Raw genomic sequence first — 22,258 nt, forward strand, 5'->3', positions numbered from 1 at the left:
ATTTAAGAACTGTAGCTTTAAGTCATTTTAATAAAAATATTTGTATTACATAAAATCAAATATATTCATTTGCATATTGGCCAAACTGAGCTTAATTGCCTACCTAAAAAAATAACCCTAATAGAAAGCCAAAATGGTGGCAAATCATAAATTTGCTGAACATTCTAATATGAGCCACTTTTTCCATCTAAAATTTTGGCATTAGGTAATGTTAATTTTTTTTTAGGTTTTTTGTAATGAAATTGTTATTTCCAAAATTTAAGCACATTTAGAATTATTTTACTAGTTCATCAAATGGTATATCAGCCTTAATTTACATTTTTGAAGGTGATTTTTTAGTTTAACTAATTTACATTGTAAAACACAGAAAATTCAAATTTTATTTAAATTCTCTTACAATTAAATTGACTTTTTATTAAATTGAACTTTAAATTTAAAGGGCATCTGAAATAAATTTGAATTAGCCAAGAGTCCTATCATAGACAAAGCACCAATGTTTTGGTCTCTAACAAGAGTTTCAGAAACAGAAAGATGGGTAACGATTTGCAGAAAGTTTCAACTTAAAAACAGAAAACTGCTCAAATCAACAGAGATGAAGTAAGGATGTTTAGCAGGGAACACTTTAATGGATTAAATAATTTGTTCTCAAGTTATCCTAATATGTAGTCATGATCAGTGTAAAATTGGGAAGGAAAGAAAACTAGTTAGAAGTCCAAAAAAAAAAAAACCCACATTAAATTTAGATGCTAAAGTGTTAGCAAACTAAAAACTATATTTAAAATTTTGAAACAAAAATCCATGTAAACTGAAAAGTTTCTACTTGAAATGGTAGTGTATTTAGGAGTTCCCTGGTGGCCTAGCAGTTAAGGATCCAGCACCATCACTGCTGGGGTGGTGGATTGATTCCCTAGCCTGGGAAATTTTTGATGCCTCTGGAGTGGCCAGAAAAAAAAAAAAAAAAAAGGCCTTTAATCATCATGACTATATTTAGACATTTTTCTAAAAGTTAAGCCATTTCTTTATTAATTCTGAGTATATTCATCTAGGACCTCTATAAGGGAAGGAAAATAAGTGATTTTAAATGCCTCTAAATGCAGCTTCCTTCTGTGGGACTTGGAGAGGGAGGTGCTGTAGCCTGGTCCCAGAAAGTCCCATGTGAGCCCTAGGAGAGTCCTGCTAAAGGAGAGAGACCATGCAGACTAGCTGGACTATAGGAAGTTCTGCCCAATCCTCCCCAGCCACCCCACTGGAAGGCCCTTCTTTGTCCCATGTTCTTATCACACTGTCTTTAGGGTAGGACTCAAGAATTACACCTTCTGCTTCCAGGAATTAGAAGCCCAACTGAAGGAAAGAGCCATGGGGCTGAGCCTTGTTGAGCCATCACTCCCAGGCTCCCAGATGGGAAATTAGGAAAGAAATAATTTTCCAAATGATTAAACCAGCAAAGAACAAAATTTATTGATTACCATAAAATAAAATAAAATAAAATAAAATAAAATACAAAATGGTTTTACCAACTTTAAAGCAAACTTTCTAAAACTTTTAGAAAAACGTCCAAACATAGTTACCACTGATAAAAAATACATTCCTGAACATGATGTATTAAATATACATTCCTGATTAAATATACATTCTTGTGGCTGAGATCTACATGGTGAGAGGCCTGACTCATAGGCTTAATACATATATGTGAAAGGCAGAAGCTAAAACACACAACTCAGACACATGAAATCCCATCCGAAGGAGCAACTAGAGGAGGTGTGGAAGAAGGAACCACAGATGTCAGGAGGTAAAAGGCAGTGACTGGCAGCCAAGATGAGATGTTAAACAAAAGCAGAGAAACAGGATGAAATTGGAATCTGTCTGCATGAATTCTAGGGTCTGGGGGTGGTGAGCTCAGGCCCATTGTAGTTTGGGTTTGTTGCAGGGGATGGGTAGGGTTTACAGCTAGGTGAGAAGAATTAATATGCTCCTTTCTGTGGCCCAGCAGAGAGATTTTCCCGTCATTCATTAGGCCAGGCAGCCATACAGGGATTTCACTTCTCATTTACTGAGTGCCCCTGGTGTTCACCCACAGGAAGAGCAGAAGAAGCATGAGCTTTGGGTCTGGAATCAGAATGGTCAGGGACTCCCCAAAGTCACTTACTGTCTGGGAAACTTTGCAAAATGTACCTAACTTCCCGATGGTAAGTTTCTGAACAACAGAAATAATTTTACCAACCTCATAGAGTTACTAAGAAGAAGAAATGTGATCAAATATGCAAAGCGCGGTGTTTACCAAAGGGTAGGTGCTTAATAATAATGGTGTATTATTTGCCTATACACATCCTCCCTGAGATGACTTTCCTTTTTTCTCTTGATGTATCTGGCCTGACCACCCTTCCTTCAAGAAACCTATCTCCAGCAACGAAGAAGTGAAACCACAGGGTTGAGTTACCCATGGTTGTACACAATTGAATGCTCGTGGTTTGTTGCTTATCTGAGTAATTTGTACTTTGACACTCCCCCACTGACTTTCTGACTGACACACAGGTAAGATTAAACGTATTCTGTTGGGTAGGGGAAAAAAAAACTTTGCTTATTAGACGACTTCGTAAAAACTAGCTCATGGGTCGTTTTTCATATTTGCTCCCATTTTAATGACATTCTATGATTTATAATTGCTAACAATGATGAAGTCTTATAGTTAGCAGCACATTAAAAAAAAAAAAAAAAAAAGGTACCAAGTGCCTAGCCAGCAGATTCTGCTAAGGCAGTTGCATTTCTGAAATATACAGTTCCAGCAATCAGATATTTTGGTGAAACAATTATGAATTTAGTAGTTAGTCTCACAAGAGTTTCTAAAGAATTGTTCTCTGAAAATTTTCTGAAATCATTTCCCTTGTGTCTTTTCAGCCTTTTAATTAGCACTGAGAAACAGCCTGAAAACAGGGAACTCCTTGAGAAAGCTTATTGTTCCTTATTGCATCTCTGCAGTATTTCCCAATATGGTATCAACATTCCAGTCCCTGACATGCCTAAGGCACGGTGTCTTGAGTAATGTGTACCAAAGGCTGTGGTCATGAAACTTCTTTGTAAGGATTTATAATACACACTATGCAAGAGATTTTCCAATCAATGTCTAGCATCTCCATGGAGTGAGTCTAGAAACTCTTAAGATTATTGAGAATGTTAACTGGAAAACACACACACACACACACACACACACACCCTAAAAGTTGAAAATTATGTTTTATTCAGTGGGCTTTCAGGGGACATAAGCCCAGAAGACAGCTTCTCAGAAAGCTCTAAATACAGAGACAATTGTTGTATTTATCATACAGAGATGGCTCCAAAGGGGAAAGGGATGAGCCAAGGGCATATAGGAGTTTGTGCAACAAAAACCATGTAGTCGGAACATCAAAAATTACTGGTAATTAAAGAAAACCAGACTTCTCAAGTTCATGAATTTAGTGCTTTTCTAAATATGGAAAGATGCAAGAGTCTGGGCTTATTGAAATAATTCCTTTGGCGCTTTAAAAATCAAGGGGCATTAACCTGTTCTTTCCCATCCCGAATCCCCTCAGGGTGCACTGTTGGGGCGGTGGCTGATGCCTTGGTAGCTGGTAGCCTGTCTGTCTCCATTCTGAGTTCCTTCAGGGCTCACCATCAGGGCAACTGTAGTGGCTGATAACTTGATGGCTGCAACATCTTTTGTTTACTGACCTTGCAAGTGACGTTTTTCCTCCACATCTGCTTAGAGAATGAAGGAATCAGAATTCTTATGCTTTCAGAAGGGGTTGTTTTTGACATGCCATGAGTAAACTGTTAAGGGAGAAGCATTTTCTTGGGACAGAATGAAAAAAAAAGTTGAGAGAGACAGAGAGACACACACAGAGAAATAGAACTTTCCCACCAGTAAGCAAGTAATTAGCAGAGGGCTAGGAGGAGGGGCAGAGAGGGTATCACGTGGACCAGTGCTCTCCCATTCATACTTCCCTGTCCTGTTTCTCTGACCCAGCACTTCTTTGTGCTATTTGCTGGTTTCCAAAACAGACTTGAACTAGCTGGTTATTGTGTGATGGTCTAAATACCATTCTCCCCAGGGAAAATGCAGGTACATTGAAGTTAACTTCGCTTACATAGCAATGTAATTATATTTAACATTCCAGTAGTTCAACTTCAGATATAGTAACTGGAAACTTTTCCCTTTCTTCTTTCTTTCTTTTATATTTCCTTTTTTGGAATAAATATAAAGTCATTGTAAAGATAATAAAATAATCTACTGCGTAATTCAACATTATATTGATGATATTTTATAGATACTTAGCCCTTCTTATCTGATAACTCCAAAATGCTTGCTTTTAGTTATCTTAACATAAACCTGCAACAGTTTTCTGTTAGCCTAATAGGTTATAGATTCATTTCCAATTCAAAGGTATAAAGATGACAACTCATAAAAAACAGTGTCAGGCCCACTGTATCTCTTCGATTGTTGTTATGACAAAACTTCTTGCTTCAGATTTGCCGCAGGTCACCAAGGAGGCTGGGAGTAGAGGAAGAGACCATGATTTCAGTTTCACTCATCCATAACACCCTCCCCAGTCAGTGTGGCTCTGAGGCTCCCCGGTCCCTCTCCCTGTACAAGTTATTTGGCAGACTTCCTGCTAATTGAACTGATAGCAAAATAACATTTAGATCCCAACACCTAGAACAGGAGCTGCTTCAGCACACACTGCACAAGACTTAGAGTAACCATGCCATCATATTTGCATACCTCGAAATTGAAGTTTAAAAGGTCAGGATCTAGATATATAAGCATTTAAAGGTATTATCCCCCAAGTTATTTGCTTAGCTTCCAACATGTGTTCATCTCCCTCTGTTTTATCTTGTAGTTGTGGGAGGTCTATGCCCAGAGTCAACAGGGAGCCTTTGTCTGAGCAGTTCTGCAAGTTCAGCAGTGAGGGCAGGGCTTGCCTGGGGATGGCAGCGCGAGGTGCAGTCAGCACTGGCTCCTGTTCAGATCAGGCCATTTCCCAGCCTTGCTATTGGCCTACAGAGCAACATTCTGCTGCCATGGGACAAGCCCATGTCCTGCTGGCTGGCCAGTACCTGCTGTTGAGAAGTTCCCATTCGCCATCCAATTTGGTCATCATCACACGACTATCTGGAAACCTCAGCACATTCCTGGAGGAAAAGAATAAATGTAAAAGATCATAAAGGATTTGTTTGTATAGCTCTCAAGCCCATTTCCCCCCCCCCCCAAAAAAAAAAAAAAACCTTGCTAAAAAACCACGATACTTACACTCAGTCAGGGAGAAAGTGTTAAAAAGCAAATTACCTTCCCTTTAGAACAGAAGGGGGAGAAGATAATTAAGAAAACAGGGAGACCTCTTGGAAGCTGATGTTTTTGAAACAGAATTTCTAATGCAAAGTGTTCCTGATGGCAAGCTTAATTTCTTCTTGCGTCCTTTTGCATTCTTTTTTTTTTCCGGTGGTTGGAATTATTTTATTTTTAATACACAGTTTTATTAAAGTATAGTTTATTTACAATGTTGTGCCAATTTCTGCTGTACAGCAAAGTGACCCAGTCATATATATATATATATATATATATATATATATAAACGTTTTTTGTCTCATATTATCTTCCATCATAGTCTATCCCAAGAGATGGGACAGAGTTCCCTGTGCTACACAGTGGGCCTCATTGCTTATCCATTCTAAGTGTAATCATTTGCATCTACTAACCCCAGGCCCTACGATTCTTGATGTGGCATCTTTCCAGGGCAAACTCCAAAGCTGAAGCTTGCCAAAGAATATGTCAGTGCATCCCGCCTTGAGGTTTGCCATTCTCTCCAGACTTTGGAAAGAAAAGAATGCAGTTTTTTTTTTTTTTTATTCATTACCAGCCTTACAGGAGATAATAGTTAATTTGAGGCAAATATGTCTTTCCCTTTCTTAAATCCATAGAAGTCTAATCTGGTCCTGACACAAGGGTAGAGACAATTCATGCCTTACCACTGAATGTCTTTCTGAAATTACCCAGAAGAGTGCTAGCCTGGGCCCAAAGAAAAAATAATCTTTTTTATAATAAAGTGCTTATACCTAAAGAGTGTTCCTCCAATATATTTCAACTCTACCGCAAATCCTACTCGCTCTGACTGTGGACAAAGAATATCATCTGCCACATTAGTAAACAGAGGACGGTGTAGCCATCAAGCCAGCAGCCACTGCAGCCACTCTGTGCACTGTGAGGGGATTCAGGATGGAGAAAACAGGATCCTGGCCCTAGATATTTAAGGCAAATATCTAAGGAATGCTTTCAATGAGCCAGACTGTTGCCTGTTCCCATACTGAAAGCGCTAAATGCACGCACTTGAGATGTCTGGTTTTTCTTTAGTTAGCAGGAACTCTTTTTCCTCGATGGCCACACCCAGGGCATATGAACATTCCCAGGCAAGGGATTGAATCTGAGCTGCAGCTTCAGCAACTCAGGATCCTTTAACCCACTGCATCAGGCCAGGGATCAAACCTGCACCTCTGCAGAGACCCAAGCCACTGCAGTCAGATTCTTTTTTTTTTTTTTTGGCTTTTTAGGGCCACACCCACTACATATGGAAGCTCCTAGGCTATAGGTAAAATTGGAGCTACAGCCGCTGGCCACAGCCACAGCCACGTGGGATCTGAGCCACATCTGTGACCTACACAGTAGCTCATGGCAATGACTCACTGAGTGAGGCCAGGGATTGAACCAGCATCCTCATGGATACTAGTTGGATTTGTTTCCACTGCTCCACAAAGGGAATTCCCCTGCAGTCAAATTCTTAACCCACTATGCCTCAGCAGGAACTCCAACAGTAACCTTTTGATGTTTCAACTCTCTGATTTTTGTTGCAAACACTTCTGTATATCCTAGCTCCTCCCTATCCACTACCCTGGCTATTTGAGAGGCTGTCTTCTGGACTTAAGTCCTCAGAAATTCTGCTGAATAAAACATTATCCTCAACTTTGAGGTTGTGCCTTTTTTTTTTTTTTCATTCAAAGTGACTCTCTAGGCCTGCTGTCAACTGGTCAGCTTCATGCTCTGAGCCCGGCCCTCAGGGTCTCCCCTCTAAGAGGAAGATTGCTTTCATCTTACCTGAGTTTCTGGGAAGAGTGCAGGGAAAGAGCATCAGTGCAGTCCTGTGTAGCCAAAAAATTTCACAGGTGCCCCCATACACCTTCCTGTCCCCACCTTCTCCCCTCTGCCACCTCCTCTAACCCTCCCGCCCCCACCACTGGCAGCTTCCCCAAAAGATATGCAGAACAGTTGACTTCAGTGTTGCTCTTACTACCCAGCAAGTATTTCAGATAATTTCTAGTTATGAATAAAAAAGATAATGGTTCGTGGGCAATGAGTTGAAAGGCAAACTTATCGAAATATGGGCTGCCTCTGTACACTGATGCCAAACAGAAATGCGGAGACAGAGTTGGAGGAAACAAAAAGTAGCTTTAATTGCCAGGCAAAGAGGGGAACACAGCAGGCTAGTTCCTCAAAGAATGTTCCCCTTGGAGGGGATAGTGAGGTGTCTTATAGTGCTTGAGGAACAGAGTGTGATCTGCTCATGGACATTTTCCTGATTATCTGATGGTGAGGTAACTGGGAGTCAGTGTCATCAACCTTTTGGTTCCAGCTGGTCTAGGGTCTATGTGCTTGTAGGCAGCATACTGTTGACTTCTGCCTGGTGGGGACTTCAGCACCTGCAAAGCAGCTCCAAGGATATGGCTCAGAATATTACCTGTAGTCTTTGAAGAAGAACTGAAGGTCCTTGACTTTGTTGAATGGCTAAATTATTACTACTATTTTCTTTTTTCTCTGTATTTTCTCAGTTCTCTGACCAAATTGGTTTTTCGACTAAAGTTATTCTGTAGATAAAAATCAGGTGGAAGACAGGATTTGAGGGGGTCCACTCTGGGAAGACCTCACAGAGTCCTGCTTGGTTACAAATTTAGAGGTAATTTTTGAATTGATTTTTTTTAATTGAAGTATAGTTCATTTACAATGTTGAGTTAGTTTCAGACATACAGCAAAGTGATTCAAATATATATATTTATATATATATATATATAAATATCTTAATTTACTGAAACTGGTTAGTCAGCAGTACTGTGTGTTGGTGACATCTGGACTTTAGAATCAGCCTAAGTCCAAATTCTCCACTCACTATTGCTTGGCTTTTATGGAAACTTTTACAGCCTCAGCGCCATCATATGTAAAGTGAGAATAAATCAAGTATTGAATGAGATAATCTATATAAAGTTCTCATTATACTCCTAGCACATAGTAATTATTTGATAAACATTAGTCATTATTGTTACATTCCAAACCAATAACACCTCCCTAAGTGTTATACTTAAAGGCCAAAAAATTATTAATGGTAGAAAAATCTTCAGTACTATTTTGAAAAACTGAGATTAAGATGAAAAAAATAAAAATGTGGTAAATGCATTAAATATCATGTGATAAACTGGATACTTTTCTATGAAAGGAGTTTATACTTCATAGTAAACATGAAACTAGGAACTTAGCAGAATTTATAAAGTTCAGACGTCAGGAGAAAATATCTGCTTCCTTGTCATTGTCTTGAGTCTAGTAAAATTATTGACCTTCTCCCAAACCAAGCAGTTCCTATAAATGAAACAGTGTTGAATATGACATTTGCTCTACAGAGAAAGATACTACAAGCCACAAATTACTACTCTTAATTAATAACAAGCATATTTCCTGTTATGTGTTTAATCGAGTCCCCCAAAGAGATATGTTTAAACCCTAACACCCAGTACCTCAGAAAGTGACCTCATTTGGAAATAGAATTTTTACAAAAATAGATTAAAATAAGGTCATTAGTGTGAGTTTTAATCCAGTACAACTTGGGAGCTATTATAAAGAAGAAATTTCATTTTGAGTTTGTAGATGCAAACCATTGCATTTGTAGTAGATAAGCAATGAAATCCTGTTGTATAGCACAGGGAACTACATGTGATAGAACATGATGGAGGATAATGTGAGGTTCACTTTTCTGTACAGCAGAAATTGACAGAAATTGTAAATCAATTATAATAAAAAAATTTTTAAAAAGAAATTTGGATAAAGAAACAAGCAGAATTTCCTGGTGGTTCAGTGGGTTGAGGATCCAGCCTTGTTACAGCTGTAGCATGGGTTCACTCCCCAGCTGGGAACTTCTTCATGCCACTAATGCAGCCAAAAATTTAAAAAATAAGGAAAGAAAGAGAGATACAGGCACACATAGAGAATATACAGAATGCCATGTGAACATGAAGACAAAGATTCAGGTGACACATCTATAAGCCAAGGGATGCTGAAGATTGCCAGCAAACCAGGAGAAGCTGGGACAGAAAGAACCAAGTCATGGATTCACCCCCTGAGCACTCAGAAGGAACCAACCCTGCCATCACCTTTATCTTGACTTCCATCTTCTAGAACAGTGAGAAAACAAATTTCTGTTATTTAAACTACTTAGTTAATCATACTTTGTCTTGGCAGCCCTAGCAAACTAATACACATACACAATGAACTCAACCATGATTATATTAGAATTCCATTGATCATATTGAAAATTATGTTGAAGAATCACAGCTCCCCAGTCCTAGTAAATAAATACATTCCCTTAAAACTCTTGTTTTCCTAAACTATTGCAGCTGCTACACCAGCAGCAGTCTCAGCCTCTCTTGTTGCCACTCCACTGATTGTTATTTTATATTCTCTTAGGCATCCATTAGTTCTTCTGTTATTATTGTTTTCTGTTTTGCACCCTATTACCTCTTTAAAATGACATGCAGCCTTATTTTGTATTTCAACAGTTAAGGCCAAGAGTCTGGAAAGCTAGTGGTGGCCTCATCTTAAAGCAACACCCTGAGCTCCACACATCCATGAGTGTTGCCAAGTCTCCCAGAAGTACCAGGTTGGTTCAATCTTGAATGTCTGTGGAGTTAATTGTAACCTCATGTTCTACCTACACCATCCCTCAGACTTCCTTTCACCTGATCATAATTCTAGTTGCTAATATGACTCATCTACTTAGTCTTTTCTCCAGTAAGAGAATGAGTATTACAGAAGACATTTGCCATTTTTGGCCCTCCAGCTCCATCAATACCCTAACATCCCCTTTAGGGGAAGCCCCAAATTCTAATAATCCTTTTGGGAAATTCCCCAACTCTGACTGCTTCCACCCAGGAAAAAAAAAGATCTCAAATTTTTTTTGGACCCTCGGTATAGGCAAGGAATGGGCATAAAACCAAAACTTAGTCCATCAGGCCTGCTTCTTAGGGCTTTGAATCTTGAGAAAGTAACAAATCTTTCTGGATCTCAGAGTCATCACAGCAGCAACACAAAGATGGTTTCTGCATCATGGTTCCTGCTGACAAGCCACAGGAGCTTCCTGGACCTGCCAGTTTTCCAAGACAAGTGCTCCAGACTCTTAATAATACTGAGCACCTGAGGTGATTCTGATATACATATTCTGGCTTCTTTTTCCTTTTTTTTTTCTTTTCCTTCCCTTCTTCTTCCCTCCCTCCCTTCTTTCCTTCATTCTTTCCCTTTCTTCCTTCCTTTCTTTCTTTCTTTTTCTTTCTTTCTTTTCCTTCTTTCTTTTTCTTTCTTTCTTTCCTTTTCTCTTTTTCTTTCTTTCTTTCTTTGGTCTCTGTGGCTTGCAACCAAGGCCAAATGAAGAAAGAATTACACTATGGTGCAACTCCATCATACATAAGCAATAAGAAATTAGGAAAATCTTGTGGTCTGTCTGAATCTGTTTGCTCTTGTAGAATCTGAATCTTATATCTGTTTGACTTCCTAAACTCTGAGGCTTGTTGTGCAACCAAAAAAGTTACTGTTAAGCAATGGAATAATGATAATGATGATAACTAAAGATGGTGATGATACTTTATTAGAGTGTCATTCAATAAATATACAGAAAAAGAAATATATAGAGGTGGAAGGTAGGCTACTACATACACTTTTAAAAATTACATGCAGATTAAAAATAGATTTCTTTCTGAGTGTTAGAATAAAATATTTGAAAATCACCATACATTTCAATGCATCAAGAGAGTCATTCCTTAAAGGAGGTATTGAATGTTACATGAATGACACTGATTTTTCCTTTATTTTCTTACAGACATGGATTTCTTTATTTCAATTTTTTTTTTTTTTTTACTTTTTATGCAGTAAATGGAGGTTTCCAGCTAGGGGTTGAGTCAGAGCTACAGCTGCCAGCCTACACCACAGTCACAGCAATGTAGGATCTGAGCCACATCTGTGACCTATGCCACAACCCATGGCAATGCCGGATCCTTAACCCACTTAGGCCAGCGACCAAACCCGCAACCTCATGGTTCCTACATGGATTTGTTTCTGCCGTGTCATGACAGGAACTCCTATTTCAGATTTTTTTTTTTAATTCCCCGAATACATTATTTTTTTTCTACTGTACAGCATGGTGACGCAGTTACACATACATGTATACATTCTTTTTTCTCACATTATCATGCTCCATTATAAGTGACTAGACATAGTTACCAGTGCTACACAGCAGGATCTCATTGCTAATCCATTTCAGAGGCTATAGTCTGCATCTGTTAAGATTTTCTTCAGGGTAATTCTATCTGTATGTGCTACAGCTAAAAGCATGAGCCCATCCATATCAGATTATATAATCACACCCCAAAATGCAATGATCACGACATCTTTTGTTAATACCTTAATTGTTGACTTTTTTCAATAAGCACTTTTATTGAATTATACATTCAGAAATGTATACAAATAGTAAAGACAACTTATTAAATTATCACAAAAGACATGCACTCATATAAATACCAGCGAGGTCAAAAACTGAACATTTCTAGAACCCCAGAAAATATCCTCATGCCCTTCCCCAAGCCATATTTTAACTGCATGAATTTTGCTTAATTTTAATACCAGCAAACTTTTCTAGTTATAGAATTTTCTTTAAGTGGAATTATAAACTATGTATCACTATTGTATAAGGCTTCTATAGATCGACATTATATATATGAGATTCATCCAGGTTTTGAGTATAAAGCAGTGTTTCCTTTATTTCTGCATAAGATTCTCTTGTATAAAGTGACCACAACTGATTTATTCATTCAACTCTTTACAGCAGGTTGAAAGTTTTCAAATTACAAATGATATTGTTTAAACATTCTTCATTATCTTTTGATGTACATATGCATTTCCTTTAAACATTTGCCTGGAGGTGTAATTGTTGGGTCATAGAGTATGAATATGTTTTACTTTTGTAGATTAAAAAAAAAAACACACTTTTCCCTAAAAAGTTCTGCAGTGTTCTGCATCTTTGTCAATACTTGGCATTATCAGATATTTTAAATGTTATTCTAGTGGAGTTTAGTGTTATCTCCTTGTAGTTTTAATTTGTATCTGCTTGATTCTAAGCACACAGAAAAGAAAGAAAAACTACATATTTTTTATTATTTATACTCAAGAATATGCAGAGATAAACTACCTAGAGTGATCTTAAATATGTGTGTATGTATATATATATATATATATATATATATATGTACTATCTATAAATAGATAAACAACAAGGACATATCATATAGCATGGAGCATGGGGAAATATACTCAATATTTTGTAATAAGCTATATGGGAAAAGAATCTGGAAAGCATGTATACTCACACACACACATAGCCCTTATAAGGTTTAGCACTTTATCTTTCAATAATTACTATTATTTACTAAATGTTTACTACTATTACTAAGAGTAAAATGCTATATGTAATAATAAATATTACAAAGTCATTATTTATATGTATCACATAACTTTATTATTTTATATTTAAAATATTATAATCTATTCACTGCATTATAATATATAACACTTATTCCCTATATAATGAGCAATATTTAGTTTTACTAGTATTTTTTACTAGTAACATGAGCAATTAGTAATCATTTACTAAATAAGCAGAAAATTATTTTAATTATATATGAAGCCTTTCCCATCTCTCCCACTTCACCCTCAGGCTAGAATCCCTAGAAGAACTGGGCAATGATTATCACATTTTCATACTTCTCTGAGATATCTACAATTAGTGACTCCTGAGGGAAGTCTGGAAGGATGATTTGGGTTAGTTAGGAACAGAGAGTGAAGAGCTTTCTAGAGAAGGGCCAGCAGGTGCAAATACAGAAAGCTACCTGGAGCCTTGGAGGATAGTTGGAATGGCTGAGGGCTGGCTGTGGCCCTTCATAGTCTCATATCCCTGGAGCTCTTTCCAAGTGTCTTCTGTCTTCAGTATGATAGTCTGAACCCTCTAACAGTGGCTGACTTCCAAAGTAGCAAAAACAGGTGTTGCTAGGACTCAAGGACTAGACCAGAATTTACAGCCATTTCTGCCACATTCTGCTGATCAATGTAAGTGAAAAGGTCAGCATAGATTCAAAGGGAAGAGAATTGACCTTTTATTTGTTCATGAGAGGACCTACATGTCTATAACGATGGGAAGAGTTGGGTATTCTTATATGAAACAGGATTACTCCTTTAAACTTGGGAATGGGAACCTCCCAGATTAGCTACATCCCCTCTATTTTAAAATTTCACTATGCTTTGGACTACTCAAACAATTGCATTCCTTTTCTTACATGAAGAGTTAAAAGGGAGAAAAAAGAAATCCCTGCCAAGGACATCTGTTTTCCAAGTTTCCCAACCAAATTAATAAAACACTCAAGTCTCAACTATTTCATGTTATCCATAAAATAATCAAAAGTTAGCAGATATTTACCTATGCCTTTTAGAGTATTAATTTCACTAGTTAAATCACCTAAAATATCAAATTCTAGACATCTAGTGTTTAAACTAAAAATCTTAAAGAAACTGTCTAAAACAGGTTGCGACTCATTTGATGAAATCTTTTTATTTTGATGAAATCTTTTTTTTCAGCTGTGTATGAAATGGTGTTCAGTTGTAGAAAACAGACAACACTTTCAGTACTTAAGAAGAAAGGAGGAGTTCCCGTCATGGCTCAGTGGTTAGCGAATCTGACTAGGAACCATGAGGTTGCGGGTTCCATCCCTGGCCTTGCTCAGTGGGTTGGGGATCCAGCGTTGCCGTGAGCTGTGGTGTAGGTTGCAGACACGGCTTGGATCCCACGTTGCTGTGGCTCTGGTGTAGACCGGAGGCTACAGCTCCGATTGGATCCCTAGCCTGGGAACCTCCATATGCCAAAGGTGCGGCCCTAGAAAAGGCAAAAAAAGAAGAAGAAGAAGAAGAAGAAGAAGAAGAAGAAGAAAAGGGATTTAAGAAGAAAGGGATTTAATACAGGGAATTTGGTGTGTGCAAATTCACTGGAAATGCTGGAGGAGCAAGATGCAGGATGCTGCAGATCAGTACCACAGAACTAGCTCAGCAAAGGACTGCTGTCATCATCAAGAAGGATGGCAGGTCAGGAAATTGCAGTGTCAATTAGACCACAGTCTTAAGTCACGATATAGAGAAAGAATATTTCCTACAATTGTTGGCTGGGATAGGAGGATGTAAAGCCACCACTTGAAATGTTGACCTCAGGACCATGCATGCATAATGAGTTGTATATGGGAAAATGCAAATTAAAAATAAGGAAAAAATTTTTAATTCTTTTGACTGAAAAAAGTGAAGCACTTTCTTCTCTTCCTTTTCCTAGAACACTTGCTTTAGAAGATGTGTGATTCTACTGATTCTTTGACATGTCTGCAAATCTTTTAAAAAGCTAAATATGCCTGTTGCCCACTTTATAACCCAGGAATGTTTCCTCAAGGACCTGGAAACCAATAGTTTGAAATGCATGCATCAAGAAAGAAAGGGTCCTTGAGTTTCCATCGTGGCTCAGTGGTTAGCAACCCCGACTGGTATCCATGAGGATGAGGTTCAATCCCTGACCTCTCTAAGTGGATTAAGGATTTGATATTGCTGTGAGCTGTGGTGTAGGTTGCAGATGCGGCTCCGATCTCACATTGCTGTGGCTGTGGTGTAGACTGGCACCTATAGCTCCAATTGGACCCCTACCCTGGGAACCTCCATATGCTGAAGGTAGGACCTTAAAAAAATAAAGAAATACAGAAGGAGTCCCTATTTCTTAGTCTCTGTGGGAAGTTAGGAGCCTAACTCCAGCTGGCTCCTGGCTCCAGGCTGCACCTACTGTCATAATGATATGAGAAATTTATTTTTCCTTTGGATAAAGGCAATGAGCAAACACAGGCAGCTGCCCCAATTACCAAATGAATTTAGGACCAGCTGTGTGTGGCAAATGATGCTGTCCAATCCTCTTAGGTGAGAACCAGCGACTGCTTACCTTGAGAATGTGGGTGGAATGGGTTGCATCCACTTGCCTATGTTATAGAATAAGATCACTTTCTATCTTTGCAGCCTCTTATCAGATTACCTGCAATTCACACCACATTCCAGTTCAGGTTCATTCACTCACAGAGGTTTCTTTTCTACTTTTATGAAGAGGATTTCTGGGTGGGCAGGAGATTTTGTTTGACATGACACTGCCTCTCTCTCTCTGTCCCCATCCATTTTTTTTAGCTAATTCAAGTCATGCATGTGTGCATTTGCTAGGCAAAAAAAAAAAAAAATCACATCCAGAGCTTTAATTTTTTTTTTTTTTGGTCTTTTTAGGGCTGCGCCCAGTGCATATGGAGGTTCCCAGGCTAGGGGTTGAATCAGAGCTGTAGCCACTGGCCTACACCTCAGCCACAGAAACCCCAGATCCAAGACATATCTGCAACCTATACTACAGCTCACAGCAACACCGGATCCTTAACCCACTGAGCAAAGCCAATGATTGAACCCACCTTCTCATGGATACTAGTCAGATTGTTTCCACTGAGCCACAATGGGAACTCCTGAAGTTCAAACAGTTTACATGTTCTGTAACAAATCGTACAACTAGAAAGGAGAAAATTCAAGGTTTCAATTTAGGTGGTTTGATCCATTCCCCTACTTATTTCCTGATTTCTCCTTTTCACCTACAGGTTCCTAGACAAACCCAGAAGGATTTCCATACCGCAGAGTCTCATTACTATTACTAGAGTTCAGAAAATGCTTTCTAGATTAAAAAATAGAGGCTAGGCGTTCCCCGTCATGGTGCAGCGGAAACGAATCCGACTAGGAACCATGAGGTTGCGGGTTCGATCCGTGGCCTTGCTCAGTGGGTTGGGATCTGGTGTTACCGTGAACTGTGGTGTAGGTCACAGACATGGCTTGGATCCAGCATTGCTCTATCTGTGGTGTAGGCTGGCAGCTGTAGCTCTGATTGGACCCCTAGCCTGGGAACCTCCACGTGCTGTGAGCGTAGCCCAAAAAAAAAAAAAAAAAAGACTAAATAAATAAATAAGTAAATAAAAGAGGCTTTTCTAGATGTGCCAGCCAACGCTCCCCTTCTGGCCACCCATGCCCGACCATCTTCGTGGATAGACAGAGTGGGAGGTGAGGCAGCTTCCCTGCCCAGCTCTTCCTTTCACCACAGGATCATGTTGAGTGGGTTACTTGAGTTTTCTTTCTATTTTTTTTTTATGTCTTTTTAGGACAGCATCTGTGGCATATGGAAGTTCCCAGGCTAGGGGTTATATCGGAGCTGTAGATGCCAGCCTACTCCGCAGCCATAGAAATGCCAGATTCGAGCCATGTCAGTAACCTACACCACAGCTCATGGCAACACGGCATCCCTTACCCACTGAGTGAGGCCAGGGGTCGAACCCGCATCCTCATGGATACTAGTTGGGTTCATTACCAGGGAGCCATGACGGGAACTCCTTACTTGACTTTTCTAAGCCCCAACTTCCAAGTCTGTTAAAGAAAGATAAAAATAGTCTGCCTCCTGGGTTTGTGAGGACTGAACGAAAAAACACACGCAGAGCGCCTGCCCCATAAGATGCACCCAGTGAAGGTCAGCACTCCCGATGATTCTGTGCTGATCAAACTTCATGCCTTACCAAGCAGTGCATTCTCACACAAGACAGCCTGAGTTACTGAGAAATGTTCCTTAGCATAGAGCAGAATTTTCCCTCTAGTACCTTTCATTCATTGGTCTTTTTTTATTTTCTTGTCTTTTTTAGGGCCGCACCCGCAGCATGTGGGAGTTCCCAGGCTGGGGGTCGAATCAGAGCTGTAGCAGCTGGCCTTCACCACAGCCACAGCAATGCAGGATCCGAGCTGCGTCTGCAACCTACACCACAGCTCACAGCAACGCCGGATCCTTAACCCACTGAGCAAGGCCAGGGATCAAACCTGGTCCTCATGGATACTGGTCAGATTCATTTCCACTGAGCCATTATGGGAACTCCCATTCATTGGTTTTTGTATTCTTCTCTGGGAAAAAAACAAGGCATCATGTGCCTTCTTCCACGTGACAACACTTTGACTATTTAAAGTTACGTTTCTCCTATATTTCCCTGCATTTCACCTCTTCAGGCCAATACTTCATAGTCGCTTCCATTGACTGTGATAGGGTTTGTCAGATCCTATGCCATCCTGTTAGCCCTTTACACACTGACCTGTGACTCTCTGGTGAGACACTGTCAATAATACAGGGCTCAGAAGTAAGCACAGTAGTCCAGATGGGCTGTGTCAACACAGAAACTTCAAGTATGAACCTCCCTCGGTCTGGGTACAGTTTAACTTAGCCTAATGTGGCATTTGCTTTTTTAATTTTTATTTTTGTCTTTTGTCTTTTTAAGGCCACAATCACAGCATATGGAAGATCCTAGGCTAAGGGTCAAATTGGAGCTGTTGCTGCCGGTCTACACCACAGCCCCAGCAATGCCAGATCTGAGCCATATCTGCAACCTACACCACAGCTCATGGCAATGCCAGATCCTTAACCCACTGAGCAAGGCCAGGGATTGAACCCTCATCCTCATGGATACTAGTCCGGTTCATTAACCACTTGGTCATGACGGGAACTGCCTAATGTGGCATTTGCTTTAAACATCCTCCTTACACTGTTCATCCATGTGAAAGTTCTGTCTGCCAACTTCCTCTGACCAAGACACCAAACTCCTCTATGTACAAATTACTCCTTAGCCAGTTCTCCTCAATTCTATTTTTGGAGATTTTTTTAAATGTTTGTATATACATTTTATTTCACAACAGTGTTGACTATCATCTCAGTCTTTCAAGAGCTTTTTTAAATTGAAGAATAGTTGATTTACAAGTTTTTAGGTGTATAGCGAAGTGATTCAGAGATGGGCAGAACTACTAAATTGCTCACCTACAGAATTGGGAGTTAAAAATAAATAAATAAATAACTGACTGTTAAACAACTGATACAGTACTTGATATTAACTCTGCACATTGCTACAGGGATTAAAACCATGACTGTGAGACATCTAGTCCAGGGTCTGGCATTTACTATGTGCTTAATAAATACCAGATATACCTACTATTTTTCAAAAAAATTGTTTATTTCAGAAGCTGTGAGAGTTAAAGAGTAAAAAAACATTAAAGACATTTTTTCAGAGCAACCACTTAATAAACTCTAGTGTTAGAGGCAAAAGTTTACATTGAAATCGTAGATTCCCTAAAGATAATTATGCTCGTTACAGAAAAACAATGGATGAAATATTACAAGGAATGATTTGCAACCACCAAGCCCAGTCCTTGACTGCAAAGAATTCACTGAAATCAGCCATGTTTGACATTGTTTTCAAAGTTTCTAAAAGGAAAATATTCCAGGATTTCCCTTTGTTATTTTTTTCCTGCATTACACATGAGTTCTTCTTTAAGGCTAGACAAAGTTTCCTCTCAAGAAGCTTATTATCTGGCTGTTTGCTCAAGTGAAATCCAGGGTTCATCGCCAGGTTCCCATCACCTCTGTGCAAAGACCTGAGGTTCTTTGTATGTTGATTACATCAAGACTCTGGTTTTGTGAAGAAAGAGGTGATAGTCTTGTGGTGAGTCCCATCTTGATAAATAGACTTATTTGGAAATAAGGAAAAGTTATTTTCACAACAAATCTGTGATGCAGGCAGATAAGCTATTTTCCATCCTGTTTCTTGGTCTGCTTATTATTTTAACCTTACCCTATTTAATACACCAGAAATAAGGAAATTGAATAATTTTTCTAAAATAAGACAGAGAAATAGTACAAGGAAGAGTTGATATTTTAATCCCCCCATAGGAAGCTGAGTGTTCTTTCTACTATTCAAGTAACGATATGACATTGAAAGCAGTGCCATTCACGTAACCAATGGGTTAAGCAGGGGCAATATACCCAACCAGCAAATTGGTTTCTTGGGGGAGTGAAACATTTTTTAGATTTTACAAGGGTTTCTGTCCCTCAGAAGGGCCAAGGAATACAAACAGATATTCAGAATACTGGTATTATTAAAATTTCATAGGAAAGAATGGTTATTAGGAAAATAATGTCTAAAATGACTCCTTAGGGGGGTGATAATAAAAAGAAGGTTGAGAAGCACTCATTTGTTTCTCCTTTTTTCAGCTTTATTAAGGTATACTGAAAATAAAGTAGAAAGATGTCTAAGGTATACAATGTGATGATTTGAAATATGTTGTACATTGTGAAAGAATTCCTCTCATGGAGTCAATTCACACATCCATCATCTTACCTGTTGACCCTTTTTTTTTATTAGAACATTTATGTTCTACTCTCAGCAAATTTCAATTATGCCATACAGTGTTATCCACTGCAGTCACTGTGTCACTGCAGTCACTAGATCCTCAGGCCTTATTCATCTCAAGGCTAAAAATCTGTACTCTTTTACCTACCTCTCCCTATTTCCCAAATCACCCAGCTGCTGGCAACCACTTTTCTACTTTTTGTTTCTATGAGTTTGACTGTTTTTTTAATTCCACATATAAATGATACCACTTCTCTGGCTTAATTTCACCTAACACATATTGTCAAAAATGATAAGATTTCCTTCTTTTTAAGGCTTTACCCATATTGTCAAAAATGAAAAGATCTCCTTCTTTTTAAGACTGATAAAAATATTTTTTTCTTTATCCAGTGAGAGACACTTTGGTTGTTTTCATATCTTGGCTGTTGTGAATAATGCTACAGTGATCACAGGAGTAGAGATATCTCTTGAGATAATGGTTTTGTTTCCTTTGCATATGAGAAATGGGGTTGCTAGATCATACTGTGGTTCTATTGTTGATTTTTTAAGGAACCTCCATACTGTTTTTCATAGCAGCTACAATTTAGATTCCCATCATCAGTGCCCAAGGGCTCCCTTCTTTCCATACCCCTACCTACCTGTGTTATCTCTTTCATTTATTTTATTTTATTTTATTTGCTTTTTATGGCCACATCTGCAACATATGGAAGTTCTCAGGCTATGGGTCAAATCGGACTTGTAGCTGCTGGCCCATGTACAGCCACAGTCACAGCAATGCGGGATCCGAGCTGCATCTGCAATCCACACCACAGCTCACAGCAATGATAGATCCTTAACACACTGAGCGAGGTCAGGGATCGAACGCATATCCTCATGGATCCTAAACACTGAGCCATGAAGAAAATTTTTTTTTTAAAATAGCCATTCTAACAAGTGTTAGGTTATAGCTCACTGTGACTTTTATTTGCATTCTCCTGATGATTAATGATGTTGAGTACTTTTTCATGTATGTGTTGGTCATTTGTATGTCCTCTGTGGAAAAATATTTATTCGAGTCCTTTATTCTGACCCACTTCACCCACCAGCCATTCCCTCATCTCTCTCCATATCATCTGGCCTTCTTATTCCTTGATACAAAAGAATTTAAAATTAGGCCAATTAATAACCCTACAATGGCCACTAAGTGTTCAAGTGAAAGGAAGTGTCACACGTCTATCATTGTAAGTCAAAAAGCTATAAATGATTAAGCTGAGTGTGGAAGACATGTTGAAAACCAAGAAAAGGTGAAAGATAGGCCTCTTGTACCCAAGAGCTAGCCAATTGTGAATGCAAAGGGGAAATTCTTGAAGGAAATTAAAATTGCTACTCCAGTGAACGCATAAATAATAAGAAAGTGTAACAGCTCATTGCTGATATGGAGGAATTTTAGTGATCTGGTTGGAAGAGCAAACCAACTCTACTACCATCCCTTAAGCCAAAAGCCTAATCAGAGCCAGGCCCTAATTCTCTTCAATTCCCTGAAGGCTGAGAGAGGTGAGGAAGCTGCAGAAGAAAAGTGTGAAGCTAGCAGAGGTTTGTTCATGAGGTTTAAGGAGAGAAGTCATCTCCATAACATAAAAGTGCAATTCTGTGATGATAACTGTACAACTATAAATGTACTACACTCATTGAGTAATAAAAAAATGAAAAATAAATAAAAGGAATGAAATTAAGGCATTTTTAGCAACATGGATGGACATAGAAATTATCATGCTAAGTGAAGTCAGTCAGACAATGAGACACCAACATCAAATGCTATCACTTATATGTGGAATCTGAGAAAAGGATACAATGAATTTTGCAGAACAGATACTGACTCACAGACTTTCAAAACTTATAGTTTCCAAAGGAGACAGTTTGGAGGGTGGGGGATGCACTGGGGATGTGGGATGGAAATAATATAAAACTGGATTGTGATGATCATTTTACAACTATAAATGTAATAAATTCATTGGATAATAAAAAAATCAAAAAATTTTAAAAAGCACATATATCCTTTAATCCAGCAAAAAAAAAAAAGTGCAAGGTGAAGTGGCAAGCGCTGATGTAGAAACTGCAGCAAGTTATCCAGAAGATCTAGCTAAGGTGATTAATGAAGGTAGCTACATGAAACAATAGACTATCATTGTACATGAAACCACCCTATATTAGAAGAAAATACCACCTATGGCTTTCATAGCTGAAGAGGACAAGTCAATGCCTAACTTCAAAGATTCAAAAGACAGGCCAAGTCTCTTGATAGGACGAATGCAACTGGTTACATAATGGTTAAGTCAATGCTTATTTACCATTCTGAAAATCCTTCAGAATTATGCTAAATCTACTCTACCTGTGCTCTATAAATGGAACAACAAAGCTGGTCTTCAGCTAAAGTGGCAGAAGCTGACCTGCATCCATTCTCCTGATCCACTGCATACACTTCTCCAATGTGTTGAAGCCCTTTTAATCCATCCGAAGATTATATTCACCTTGACAATAATATTGTTTTCCTCTCCCTAGGACTTTTTGAAGTGAGGTTATAAATTCCAAGTCATGCATAGACTGGTACGCACAGATCTTAGCAGTAGCTACAGTGATTGGT

General features: G+C 38.8%; 1 long non-coding RNA gene across 2 annotated transcripts; it reads right to left on the reverse strand.

Moving 5' to 3' along the window:
* Nucleotides 1-4,228: 4,228 nt before the first annotated feature.
* On the reverse strand, nt 4,229-13,592 carry LOC125128808 (uncharacterized). Of its 2 annotated transcripts, none has more exons than XR_007135323.1 (3): nt 13,219-13,592; nt 5,092-5,166; nt 4,229-4,525 (listed from the first exon to the last, which is right to left on the reverse strand). It is a non-coding gene; the product is annotated as an uncharacterized LOC125128808 (long non-coding RNA). The 2 variants fall into 2 exon arrangements; XR_007135322.1 differs by having other exon boundaries at nt 4,757-5,166.
* Between the last annotated feature and the right edge of the window lie 8,666 nt (nt 13,593-22,258).

Source organism: Phacochoerus africanus, chromosome 6, assembly GCF_016906955.1.
Source record: "Phacochoerus africanus isolate WHEZ1 chromosome 6, ROS_Pafr_v1, whole genome shotgun sequence".
Taxonomy (NCBI): Eukaryota; Metazoa; Chordata; class Mammalia; order Artiodactyla; family Suidae; genus Phacochoerus; species Phacochoerus africanus.